The sequence below is a fragment of the Lygodium microphyllum genome, chromosome 6 (genome assembly GCF_053477565.2).
Source record: "Lygodium microphyllum isolate KBCC chromosome 6, Lygodium_microphyllum_v1.1.10, whole genome shotgun sequence".
NCBI classification, from domain to species: domain Eukaryota; kingdom Viridiplantae; phylum Streptophyta; class Polypodiopsida; order Schizaeales; family Lygodiaceae; genus Lygodium; species Lygodium microphyllum.
Genome location: NC_141140.1, coordinates 175,295,730 through 175,309,628, shown reverse-complemented (window position 1 = coordinate 175,309,628; position 13,899 = coordinate 175,295,730).

Genomic DNA, 13,899 nt, shown 5'->3' with positions numbered 1-13,899 from the left:
TCGCAAATTTTGAGGAAATTTCCAATATTTTTGCACGCATGAAATGTCTCAGAATACGTGCGCACATGTTCCACTTAACACACTACATGAAATATCCCAGAATACATGCGTACTCTATTTTTTTGGGGATAACAATATCTCAGAATACGTGCGCATGTGTTCCACTTAACACACCACCAATTAATGCATGTACCATCAATTTGTAGAAAAGTTCCCAATAAAGGGAAATAACGGTTAAAAGATTTCCTGATTTTGAGGAGTTGTTTGCTCTTCTAATTTTTGAGGAGCAGAGAAATGGTGGTGCATCTTCTTCAGGAGGAACTTCAAAAGAAGTTGTCTTCTACTCAAATGCTGGAAGAGGTAGAGGCAGAGGTAGAGGAGGCCGATCTGGAGGTCGTGGTAGAAATCAGAATATGCAGCAAACTCAAGAAAACCAGTCCTATGGAGGAGGACGTGGTAACTCTAGAGGCAGGGGGAGCCAAAGAGGTTGTGGTGGATGGCAAAGAGGCCAAAATGCAAACAGCAATGTTGAATGCTACTACTGTGGTAAAATGGGTCATATGGCTTATTCACATTTTCGTGGTCATGCAGCACATTTTCATGGTCATGTAGCACATTTTCATGTTTCACTGGGAGTTTTTTTTTAAAATTGGCTTTAATTTGCACTTCGAAATCCATGTCTGTTATGGTGTAGAGATTGTAGGTAATTGTTATGGTATTCCTTAGGTTAATGTTTTGTTTTCCTTAGTTTTGTTGATTGTTTTGCTATTTATGTGTTGTCTGATGAAACGTGAAAATACTATACTGCAAGGAGGTCTCTCTTCTCAAACTCACATTTAACTGGACAAGAAATAATATGTCTTTTTTTGGCAGATGGCTAGGACTAGAGCAACAACAATGAAGGAGAAGATTGATCCTAGGGGTTTAGCATCAAAGATTCATCAATCTTCAAAGCCTCAGAAGCGCTCTAGAAAGTCAAAGCCAAAGAGAAAGTTTTCTCAAAATGCCAGGTGCCTAAGGGAGATTAGGAAGGCAATAAAGGCTCTAAACAATGCAATTCCAAAGCTGCCTTTTCAAAGGCTTGTCAGGGAGATTTGTGACAAATATAGTTTGGATAGTTTCAGATGGACAAGAATAGCCCTTAATTGTATATAGGAAGCCAAAGAGGAATTTTTAGTTGAGTTTTTTCAAGATTCCTATATTTGTGCTGCTCATGCTCATAGGCTCACACTCATGGACAAGGACATGGTAATTCTTAGGAGGCTAAGATATAGATTTTCAAAGGTCCTTGAGCCAGTTCCCCTCACTGATGAGAAGGCATTTAATATCCTTAATGTGCCCCCCGCTAGGAGAAAGAAAGAAGATTCTGGTCCCAAGGTTGAGGATGTCACCCATGAGAGGAATACAAGGCAACATGAAAAAGAGGAGAAAGCTAAAGAGGAACAGGCTGATAAATGGAGAGAGTATAGGAGGCAAAGGGCTGAAGAAAGGGAAGCAAAGTAACTAGAGCCCTTTGAAAATGAGCTGGCCACCCTTCTTGAAGCAACTAATCTAGAAGGATTCAATGTGTTTTGTTTCTTACCTAGTGGCTTAGGCAAAAGAGTTGAGATTATCTCCTTTAATGCTGCATGTGTTCAGATTCTTAAGGATAAAAGAAGAGAAATAAATGACAGTATTATTCTTGCTAGCCTAAGGTATATCCACACATAATTACTTCTACTTTTTGATATTTTTTTAACAATAAGATTTTTCTTGTTTATACTCACTATTTCTATGCCTTTTCTAGGTGTGTAATGCATGATTTTCCTTTGAATATGCAACAAAAAATTGAGGTTCTTGATCCATCTATCTCATACTTTATGAGGAGCGAGCTTGATACAAGTTTTGTTGAGCAGTGGTTCAATCTGATTGACTTCGATACTTTGGAGCTCCTTATAATTCCATATAATGAAAATTAAGTGATTCAATATTCTATTAGAGTTTTTGAGATTTTATTCTACTAATTTGTTGAGATATGATTGCTTTCAGTTCTCATCAGAGCTTGATTGCAATAGACTGTGTGGATAAGCAATGTTTTTTAATCAACTCTATGAAAGGAAGCCATGGAAATGCTAAATTGTAAGTTATATTATCCAAGGGCTCCTTGATATTTCAATTCTTTTTTTTTGTAAGTACTCTAAATTTCAATATATTTTATATATAGAGGTGCAAAAAGATTAATTGGAGAGCTAGAGAAAAGGCCCCCTATGCCGTCTGATTTGCAAGTTTGCTTGCAACAATGCAATATAGACAAGTTGCGGTAAGTTATTGATTAAAATAATTGAAACATAAGTTTATTCTATGAACTACCATCTGTAAATTTCATAGTTTTACTTTGTGTTGGTGGTTGCAGTGACCTCATCAGAATGATAGTCATTCTTGTGGGTGGCTGGAGGGTGATTGCAAATGCTAGAAGAATGGTTAACTTTGTTTATCTTAATGATGATAAACATGTAAAGGTAATATGAAAGATGCTAAAATTTAAGATAGATATTCATTGCAAATAGTCCATTGATGATAAAAATATAGTCTACTGTAAGAACAATAATGAACTAAAACTCTTTTTCCTATAAATGTGTGACAGTTTTCAAAGGATTGCTATACATTTGAGCATATTTGGTATGTCAGAGCAAAGCTCTTGAAGTATATAATGGTCAATTGTATACAACCAACAATAGAGATTGGTGGGGATCTACACGATGAAGGAGATGCAGTGCCTATAACCACGGAAGGTGAAGCCACAGTTTCAACACCTTTACCCACACCTTCTATACCCAAGGCATCAAAGAAGGGCAAAAGGACTCCTAGAAAGGATAGTTCTCCAAAAAAGAAATAGCTTTGCCATATCACCTTGTAAGCCTTCATATATAGAAATTTGGCCTTCAGCCCTTGTATACCTCATAGAGATGGCAGATAGACATTTGCTACAAAATTTGTACATATATTTTATATTGACAGTAAAGATATATTTTCTTGAATTTCCTTGCAGTGTATATTCTTTTCTCTCCTTTTCGATATCAACAAAAAATAAATTACAAATGTTTGTTAGTTAGGAAGTGAGATCTTGATATACATCTAAGTAGATATAATATGATGTGAAAACTTACTTATTTCTTGTCAAGTTGGAATACAAAGAAGCATGGTAGTTCAATGTCTTCATTTTGTAAATCCATCCTCACTTGATGTAGTGTACATGATTTTTTTATCTTTAAGATTGCAATAATATCCTCGTTGAACCAAATATCAAGATCCACTATAGGATCTTTGCTGAAAGCATCAAGATTCTGGTCTAAAGCAACTAGACTACTACCAACAAAATGCCATCGACTATAGTAAAAGCTAAGGATAAAATTTTGAGTAGCAATCATATATTTACAAGCTATAGAGTCTTGATCTATCTTACATATACTTTTTCCTTCTGTCCTTGTATCCCATCCTTCATCCACAAATTGTATGACATGATCATATGTTAGTCTCTTCACTGAAAGCATGGTTTTTGTTCTTCTTATCTCCATATTAGAGAAGAAATCAATAAATATATTAATAGGCATAAACAAAGTAACTTTGCTTAGCCTACTTGAGATATTAGATTTTAATGCTTTCTGGACCTCAGAAAATATCTTACATCTATAGCCCTCACTAGTAGCTGGACTTGGCAAAAGCCACTCAAAGCTTGAAAAATCTGGCAAAGGAAGGAGGTTTATTGATCCCCATTGGCAACACCGCATAGGAATAACATAAGAATGGTCATAAAAGAATATGCCATTCTCTACAAGCTCTGTCTTCTTTCTGCCTCTATACATTTTTTCTCCAATTGAACCATGTATAACATCAATAACATCAACAATAGACTCCACTGGTTGCCATTCCTCAAGATTAGGGGATAGACATCTACAAGACAAACAAATATTATAATGGAAAAACCTAAACCATGTTTAAGAAAGGAAAAACTTTAAGAATCAAATTCTTACAATTTGGTCTATGCATTGGAAGCTTTGAAGATCCAAGTTCCAAACACAGCTCTCTATGTATGAACACATGTTGCACTAGTACCTCTTTGATGCTATTCTTATTTTCTCCAAGCTTAAAATCTCATATTCTACCCTTCCAAGCAGAGATAAACGAGTTCTCATGTCTTTGCCTTTTTCCACGTTTTGCTTGTTGCATGGTGATCCAACTACCTTTGCTAATGATAGTAGGAATCCATCTTCCATCAGTTTGGAATGAGTTAAACACTGACATGGATGTGATTTGGGAGCTTGGACGCCTTGTTGAAGGTCAAATTTTTGTATCCATGGTAGAAGAGAGAGAGAGAGAGAGAGAGAAGGAGACACACACACACAGAGGACTAGGCTACCACAATGGAGGGAAAAACAATAGAGGAATAAAAGAAAGGAGGGAAAAAACTGAGTGTCATGCTTTTCACTAATTTGAATTTAGATCACATCAGTCATTATCATTAATCTAGATATATCATTAAATAAAAGTAGTCGAGACTCTATGCCATTAATGCAAAAGATGTCATAATCACGAATATAAGAGACTAAAAATAGATAATAAAAATACAAATTCGTAATATTATTATATTTATATATTTTTGTGCAATAATTTTTTACTTTTTTTAAAATGGAAGTTCTGTTACTACGGAGGCTTTGCTCCTATTGGTCTAGAGCACTCTCTCTCCACATCCTAAAAGGCATTTTCGAGACCTCAAAACTCCCCTAATGTATGCTCGGATAAGAAGTAAAGATAATGACAAAGCTGTCCAATTTCTGATTATTTGTGTAAATCATCACTGGAATAGAGATCGATTGAGAGATCATCCTGTGCCTCCTAATGCTCGAGAATTTAAGGGATTTCGGGTTGCACTGCTGTAAGTGGAGGCTATGGCAGTGCTTCATGTCATAAAAATTTGCCTCCACGTGTAAAGGGGGCTATGCCAAAGGCTGACTTGCAGATATTTATTGCCAATAGTATGGGCTGTTATAAACAGTTTTCAGCCATGAATAGGGCTGAAAGAAAGCATTTATGTCATATGGAATGGGAGCTGAAGCAAGTTGATGTTTTGGCTAAAAATGAAGAAATTTCAGGACTATTTTATGGGCTGACTTATAATGATACATTGGCTGAAATACATGCAGCTATTCATGTAGAAAATCAGGCTGAAAATCAGTCCATACAGGTATGCACATTGGATATTTATGACATAATTCAAGAATTTGCTGATCATGAAGCTTTTGGACAACCAAACAGGGATGATGCAAGAGTAGAAACAAAGTACAAGACAGTTGACAAGAAGGTCAAGCCAGTGGCAACTCCACTACCTCCCGAAAGTGAGGGACTGGCTGAAAGGGCATCCAAACAGCCAAGTCTTCGTGATCCCAAAGATATTGGTCACCAATTTACAGCTGAAAGCTTACGGGAGCTAAAAATTGGTGAAGACTCTTTTCTCTTGCCAACAACTGAAAAGCAAGCTTTTATGCAGATATTAAAGAAGAAAAAGCTTTTTCATTTCAACTTCATGAAATTGGCTATGTGGATCCAAGTGTTGTGGTACCAATGGTGATTTTCACAGCCCCACACATCCCTTGGAATCTTAAACCAATTCTAGTACCAAGGGCTCATTTGCCTAAGTTACTGGAGCTTTTAAATGAAAAGATAAAGATGTGAATATTGGAGCCATCTTCAGCTCCGTATTCTAACCGATGGTTTACCGTGCCTAAGAAGAATGGATCTTTGTGATTCATTCAAGATTTACAGCCTGTCAATAAAGTCACTATTAGAAATGTTGGTTCGGGGCCAATTGTTGATGAATTTACTAAGGCTTTTGCAGGTAGAGCAATTTATTCTATGGGTGATTTATATTCGATCTATGACCAAATTCAACTTGCTTTGGAGAGCCTAGACATTACCACAATGAAGACGCCTCTCGGTTTAGTCCCCATGTGTACTCTACCCCAAGGAGCTACAAATTTAGTGGCTCACATGATGAATGCCATGCACATAGTATTGAGAGATTATATTCCCCAACTTACTCTCCTTTTCCTTGATGATGTACCGATCAAAGGATGTGAAATTCATGAGAAGAATGAAGAGCTCAATGAGCTTGGATGCCGCAAGTTTGTTTTCGATCATATTAATGATTGTGCTCAAATCTTGTCTAAACTAGAAGAAGTCCATCTTACTCTTTCAGGAGCTAAATCTGTTTTTGGAGTTGAAGAAGTTCTTGTGGTTGGGCATATGTGTGGCCCATATGGCCAAAAACCTTCTCCAATAAAGATTGATCCCATCAGCAAAATGCTGGAAATATGCACAAATGTTTCGAGGTGAGAAGATTTCTTGAAGCGTGTATTTTCTATCTTATTTGGATCCCACACTTCGCTCATGTTGCTGAAAATCTTTATCAACTGTTAAGAAAAGGCCAAAGGTTTATCTAGGAAAAAGAGCATACTCAAGTTGTTCAAAAATTGAAGAAATTGCTGATTTCAGTCCCCCACCTTGAAGAGGTCTGATTACTTTAATGGACAGCCTATCATCCTCACGGTAGACACAAGTCCTATTGGGACAGGATGGCTATCGGTCAAGATGATCTTGAGGGCAACATGTATGCAATCCACTTTGGAGAAAAGGTTCTTAATGAATGTCAAAGAAGATATGCTCAAATTAAAAGAGAACTTTGGGGAGTTGTAACTGCATTGAAGTGTGATCGAGAATACTTCATGTGTGCACATGTAGTAGTTGAAACAGATTGTCTTCCACTCTTGAGCATGATTGTCAACTATTCCACTCCCGTCATAGCTATGCTAAGATGAATAGCCTATATTAAATCCTTAAATCCTAATTTGAAACATATTGCAGGAAGAGATAATGCAATTGCTGACATGCTTTCATGTGCCATATATAAAGATGAAGAAGAGATGATGGATGAGGAAGTAACAGAGTCTATATTTGCTGAGAATGATGCTATAACTGCAGGTTCAAATCCGAAAATAGCAAGTACAACTATTCTTAATGATGATACAATTGTCATAAATGCAGGTACATCATTATTTATAGCAAGTACAACAGTTACTGCTGCTGTAACAGAATTTACAGTAGCAAAGAATGAAGAAACAACCATGGAAGGACGGTGGGCAGCTGAAAGATAGCATGCTCAATGTTTTGTTTTAGTTTTCTTTCATTTTAAGGAAGAATATTATGCAGATGATTGGCTAAAAATTGGCCAATTCTTGAGCTATGACAAAGAAGGAAGATTGGATTGACGAAGAGTTTAAGAGAATCAGGAGAAAGGCTTATGGCTTCTTTCTCAAAGACGGCTACCTTTGGAGGCATGGGAAGAAGAAAGGAGGAGCATCTGTTCGTGTCCTAGGAGACAAGAAGACTCAAAGACAGGTCATGCAAGAATTTCATGAAAGCCTATTGGCTGGCCATAGAGGCATATGGGGCAATTTTGCCAAAATAAAAGAGAAATTTTAGTGGCAAAATATGTATAAAGACATTGAGCATTTTGTTGACACTTGTCATGTTTGTCAAATGTACTCTATGGTTAAGCATAGAGATGGGCTTCAGCCTACCTTTCCTTTATCTATTCATTATAGATGGGTTGTTGATTTAGTAACCATGCCTATAGGAATTCGGAACATGAGATATCTAGTGCTTGCTAGAGAAGATCTCACAAATCAGGTGGAAGGAAAATCCTTGACAACAAAGTCCACTCAAGCTGTTTGTAGATTTTTACTTGAAGAAGTGTTTTGCAGGTATGGCTGTGTTGCCAAAGTAGCTGCTGATAGAGGAGAATTGGATGCCGATGAGGCTCACCATTTCTTTGCTCCATTGGAAATCAAGCTATCTCTTACATGAGCCTACAATCCTAAAGGAAATGGTAAGAGTGAAAGAGGTCATCAACCGATTCTCAAAGCTTTGGCAAAGTCTTGTAGAGGGAAGATGAAAGAATGGCCTAAAATGCTTCCATTCGCGTTATGGGATGATAGAACTACCCATAGTGCAGTGACAGGTTATATGTTGGTTGAAATATAAACTATGATTGTCTTATATCTTCCTAATGCAATTGTGATACCTTCCTTTTCTGTCATTGCAACCCCTAAAGCACCCTTATCTTTCCATTCCCAATGTGTGCAATGTAACCTGAATATCCTCCTTGCTAAAATAGACAAACATTTTCTATTCATGGCATAAAACATGGAGTTCTTATGTTTGCAGAAGAACTTCATTAGAATTCACATGAGAAACTTTCATGCATAATCCAGTCATTATTCACCTACATTTGTCTTAGATGCCATTTAATCTCATAAGTTCCTTTCTAACTTGACATGCAATTTTCAGTTTGTATCATGAAAATTGACAAAAATTAAGTCTATGAGGTCCTTTAACTTGATCAATAGGTGGAAATTGATAGTTTACAGGTTATGTCACACTGGTTCATGAGGTGTATTTGCTTGGAAATCAAGAAGAGTACCCAAAGTCCATTTGGTTTGTATGGGACATGAAGTAACGGTTGTAAGAGACTTGTGTGACTTGCAAGTGACCTATATGGTCCACTTTTTGTGTGGAAGCAGGAGAGGAGTGCAGCCCGCATTTTTTGGTATAATTTTCAAGCCTGCACACCTGTGGCAGACGGAGGGAGAGATGAAGACTATGGTGCATGCTCCAAATCATGCAAACACATAGCAAACTGAAGATAGAGAGGAGATACAAACATAGAAGGTGAGAGTCCTTTTTGCCCATCCATTTGGTATCACGAAAATGAGTGGTATGACAATCCATAAAAGGGAAAAACAGAGATAAAGTATTCAGCCTGCTCTTATGAACGTCTTCTTCCATTCTCTTACGGTATTCATGGCCCATTTATGCCATCAACAAAATGTAGGAAATATGCACAAATATTTTGGAGGTGAGAAGATTTCTTGGAGCGTGTATTTTCTATCTTATTGGGATCCCACACTTCGCTCATGTTGCTGAAAATCTTTATCAACTGTTAAGAAAAGGCCAAAGGTTTATGTGGGAAAAAGAGCATACTCAAGCTGTTCGAAAATTGAAGAAATTGTTGATTTTAGCCCCCACCTTGAAGAGGGCTGATTACTTTAATGGACAGCCTATCATCCTCATGGTAGACACAAGTCCTATTGGGATAGGATGGGCTGTCGGTCAAGATGATCTTGAGGGCAACAGGTATGCAATCTACTTTGGAGCAAAGGTTCTTAATGAACGTCAAAGAACGTATGCTCAAATTAAAAGAGAACTTTGGGGAGTTGTAACTGCATTGAAGTGTGATTGAGAATACTTCATGTGTGCACATATAGTAGTTGAAACAGATTGTCTTCCACTCTTGGGCATGATTGCCAACTATTCCACTCCCATCATAGCTATGCTAAGATGTATAGCCTATATTAAATCCTTAAATCCTACTTTGAAACATATTGCAGGAAGAGACAATCCAATTGCTGACATGCTTTCACCTGTCAGATATAAAGATGAAGAAGAGATGATGGATGAGGAAGTAACAAAGTCTATATTTACTGAAAATGATGCTGTAATTGCAGGTTCAAATCTTAAAATAGCAAGTACAACTGTTCTTAATGATGATATAGCTATCATAAATGCAGGTACATCATTAATTACGAAAAGTACAGCAGTTACTGCTGCTGTAACAGAATTTATAGCAGCAAAGAATGAAGAAACAACCATGGAAGGACGGTGGGCAGCTGAAAGATAGCATGCGGCTATGACGAAGAAGGAAGATTGGACTAATGAAGAGTTCAAGAGAGTCAGGAGAAAGGCTTATGGCTTCTTTCTCAAAGACGGCTACCTTTGGAGGCATGCGAAGAAGAAAGGAGGAGCGTCTATTCATGTCCTGGGAGACAAGAAGACTCAAAGACAGGTCATGCAAGAATTTCATGAAAGCCTATTGGCTAGCCATAGAGGCATATGGGGCACTTTTGCCAAAATAAAAAAGAAATTTTGGTGGCAAAATATGTAAAAAGACATTGAGCATTTTGTTGACACTTGTCATGTTTGTCAAATGTACTCTATGGTTAAGCATAGAAATGGGCTTCAGCCTACCTTTCCTTTATCTATTCATTATAGATGGGTTGTTGATTTAGTAACCATGCCTACAGGAATTCGGAACATGAGATATCTAGTGCTTGCTAGAGAAGATCTCACAAATCAGGTGGAAGGAAAAGCCTTGACAACAAAGTCCACTCAAGCTGTTTGTAGATTTTTACTTGAAGAAGTGTTTTGCAGGTATGGCTGTGTTGCCAAAGTAGCTGCTGATAGAGGAGAATTGGATGCCGATGAGGCTCGCCATTTCTTTGCTCCATTGGGAATCAAGCTATCTCTTACATCAGCCTACAATCCTGAAGGCAATGGTAAGAGTGAAAGATGCCATCAACCGATTCTCAAAGCTTTGGCAAAGTCTTGTAGAGGGAAGATGAAAGAATGGCCTAAAATGTTTCCATTCGCGTTATGGGCTGATAGAAGTACCCATAGTGCAGTGACGGGTTATATGCCGGCTGAACTAATGTATGGGCAGCCACCTATTATGCCTATTGAGGAGTCTATTATCACATGGAGTATCTTGCCTTGGGATGAAGGCATAAATAGAGAAGAGCTGCTGATTTTGCACATAAGGCAGCTTGAAAGAAGGCGAGAGGATGTCAAGTCAGCCATTGAAAGGCTGAAGGCAGAAAGGTTGAAGAATAAAAAGAGGTTTGACAAGTGTCATCGACTCCGTCCAAGAGCTATCCAAGAGAATGATTGGGTACTTGTTTATGACAGCAGCCTAGACAATCAGTATAGTGCTCATAGGAAGCTAGCCAAGCGATGGTTTAGACCATATGTGGTGAAGGTAGATCATGATAATGCTACTTACACTTTGGCTGAAATGGATGGGACTATGAGATACCAATAGCCGGCAAACGTATCAAGCTCTTCAAACAAAGAGAGTCTTCTACTTATGAGCTTGATGACTTGGATGTGAGCCATCTACTTGAAGACCAGGAAGAAGAAGAAGACTTAGAGGATGAAGATGAAGAATTGTCAGAAGAAGAGCCTCCTTAGCTTGCAATTTCATGAAGTGGCACATGTCGGAGGACGTGCAGGTTAGGAGGGGGTGAATGTCAAAGGGTTTTCTATTCATGGCATAAAACTTGGAGTTCTTATGTTTGCAGAAGAACTTCATTAGGATTCACATGGAAAACTTTCATACATAATCCAGTCATTATTCACTTACATTTATCTTAGATACCATTTAATCTCATAAGTTCCTTTGTAACTTGACATGCAATTTTCAATTTGTATCATGAAAATTGACAAAAATTAAGTCTATTAGGTCCTTTAACTTGATCAATAGGTGGAAATTGACAGTTTACCAGTTATGTCACATTGGTTCATGAGGTGTATTTGCTTGGAAATCAAGAAGAGTGTCAATAATGGCATAGTGGGGGGACTTGCTCAAGATGCTGCACCGAACACACACAGAATGCACAAGGAGAAGCTCACTCAAGAGACAAGAAGAGAGATGGACGCCAAAACTTTTTCTTGCTGGTTTCTTCTTCTTCTTCCACACACTTTACAATGTACACAAAGTATAGATAAGATACAACATAAAGAAAAGTGGCCTACGAAGTCAAACAATGCATAACCGACTACACTAGTCGACTGGCGCTATAACTATGCCAGTTGTAAATAGGTGTAACAACCTGAATATAATAAGTAATGAGTCAGTGGCCATGTGAGAGTCATAATGACCACTGACATGCTAAGTGTAGACATGTGGACCCATCTAACCAGGCGGTCCATCATTAATGTTCACATGTGTTGAGCTTGTCATCTCAACACTCCCCCTCAAGCTCAACTGTATCTCTACAACTCCAAGTAAGCTTTGAAACTTTTGAAGCTTCTCTGTATCCAATGCCTTCGTGAAGATGTCAGCTATCTGATCCTGTGTGCTGACATACACCAAGTCAATCTCACCTACTAATACCTTCTCTCTCACAAAGTGGTAGTGTACCTCAATATGTTTTGTCCTGGCATGGAACACAGGGTTCCTAGCCAACTGTATACTGCTCATGTTGTCACAATAAATGACAATTGGACCTTCCACCTACACATCAAAATCAGCCAATAACTTTTGCAACCATACTACCTCACATGCTGCAATAGCAGCACCTCTATACTCAGCGTCTATACTCGACAAAGCAACTATAGATTGCTTTTTGCTGCTCCAAGTAACTGCTGCACTACCAAGAGAGAGCATATATCCGCTGGTAGATCTTCTATCAGACATACTACCAACCCAATCAGCATCTGTGTATTCAAACACATGTACATCTGTACCTGCCTCATAGAAAAGTCCATAATGTAATGTGAACTTCATATATCTCAATATACATCTGACTGCATCCAAATGTGGCTTTCTAGGTAGTTGCATAAACTGACTCACAAGACCAACAGCGTAGCTCAAGTCTGGCCTTGTAATGGTCATGTAGATCAAACTCCCCACTATCCTCCTGAACATTGTAGGGTCTTCTATCTCATCCCAAACATCGGCACTTAACTTTACAATCTGCTCCAACGGGACTGAAAGTGATTTTCATGCTGTCATACCATACTTGGACAACATATCCAAGCCATACTATCTTTGGGACAGCCATATACCATCATAATCAAGTCATCCACATAGATGACTATGATGATGAAACCTGCATCTCCCTTTCTCACATAAAATGAGTGATCAGCATCAGAAACATAAAAGCCAATATTGACAAGATACTCTCTGATCTTGTCAAACCATGCTCTAGGTGCTTGCTTGAGCCCATAGAGCGCCTTCTTCAACCTGCATACATACGTGGGATGCTCTAAATCTTCATAATCTGTTGGCTAATCCATATACACTTCTTCCTGCAAATCACAATGCAAGAAGTTATTCTTCACATCCATTTGCTGCAACCTCCAACCTTTGGCTACTGCCAAAGCAATCACACATCTGACGATTGCCATCCTAGCAACTAGACTGAAGGTTTCTTCATAATCTATGCCATATGTCTAGGCATAGCCTTTTGCAACTAGCCTAGCTTTGTACCTAGTAATAGAACCATCTGCATTGTGCTTAATCTTATAAACCCACTTACATCTAATAGCTTTCTTGCCCTTCGGCAATGATACTAGATCCTAAGTCTTATTGGCCTCTAATGCAGCCATCTCCTCATCCATTGCTGCATCCCAATGAGCATGACCAATAGCCTCCTCAAAACATGTGGGCTCAACATCTTCAATCACTTTCACCATATAAGCATAATTGTGAGCTGCATAACCTTCAAAACCGCATTTGTTAATAGGGTATCTCACCCTGCTAGACCTGCGTACCACTGGGTCACTCAATGGAGTCTTTGCATTGACGCGTGCTCTCTGCACACCTGGAGTCCTCACTGAAGGAATGCTAACCTCATCATACAAGCTCTCTGAGCCACTGGAGTCTCCATCAAGAACTACATCAATGCCATCTGTCACTTTATTCTTTCCTTTGTCTTTACTTGTAGTGCTACTAGATGCATCTAAAGATGTAGAGATACTACTTAGTCTCCCAGACCAAGGACTGCCAGATGATGTCTCTGGTTCACTAAGAATCCATGATTCTCGCTTTTCAGCCTGCACATGAATGTCATGATCATCATCGTCATCCAATGCATCACCACTAGATGCATACCAACTGCTCATTTCATCAAAGATGACATCCCTACTCACTCTGAACTTACATGTGATAGGGTTATAACAACGATACCCTTTTCGCTCTAAAGAGTATCCAAGAAAGACACACTTTTCAGCCTTTGGATCCAATTT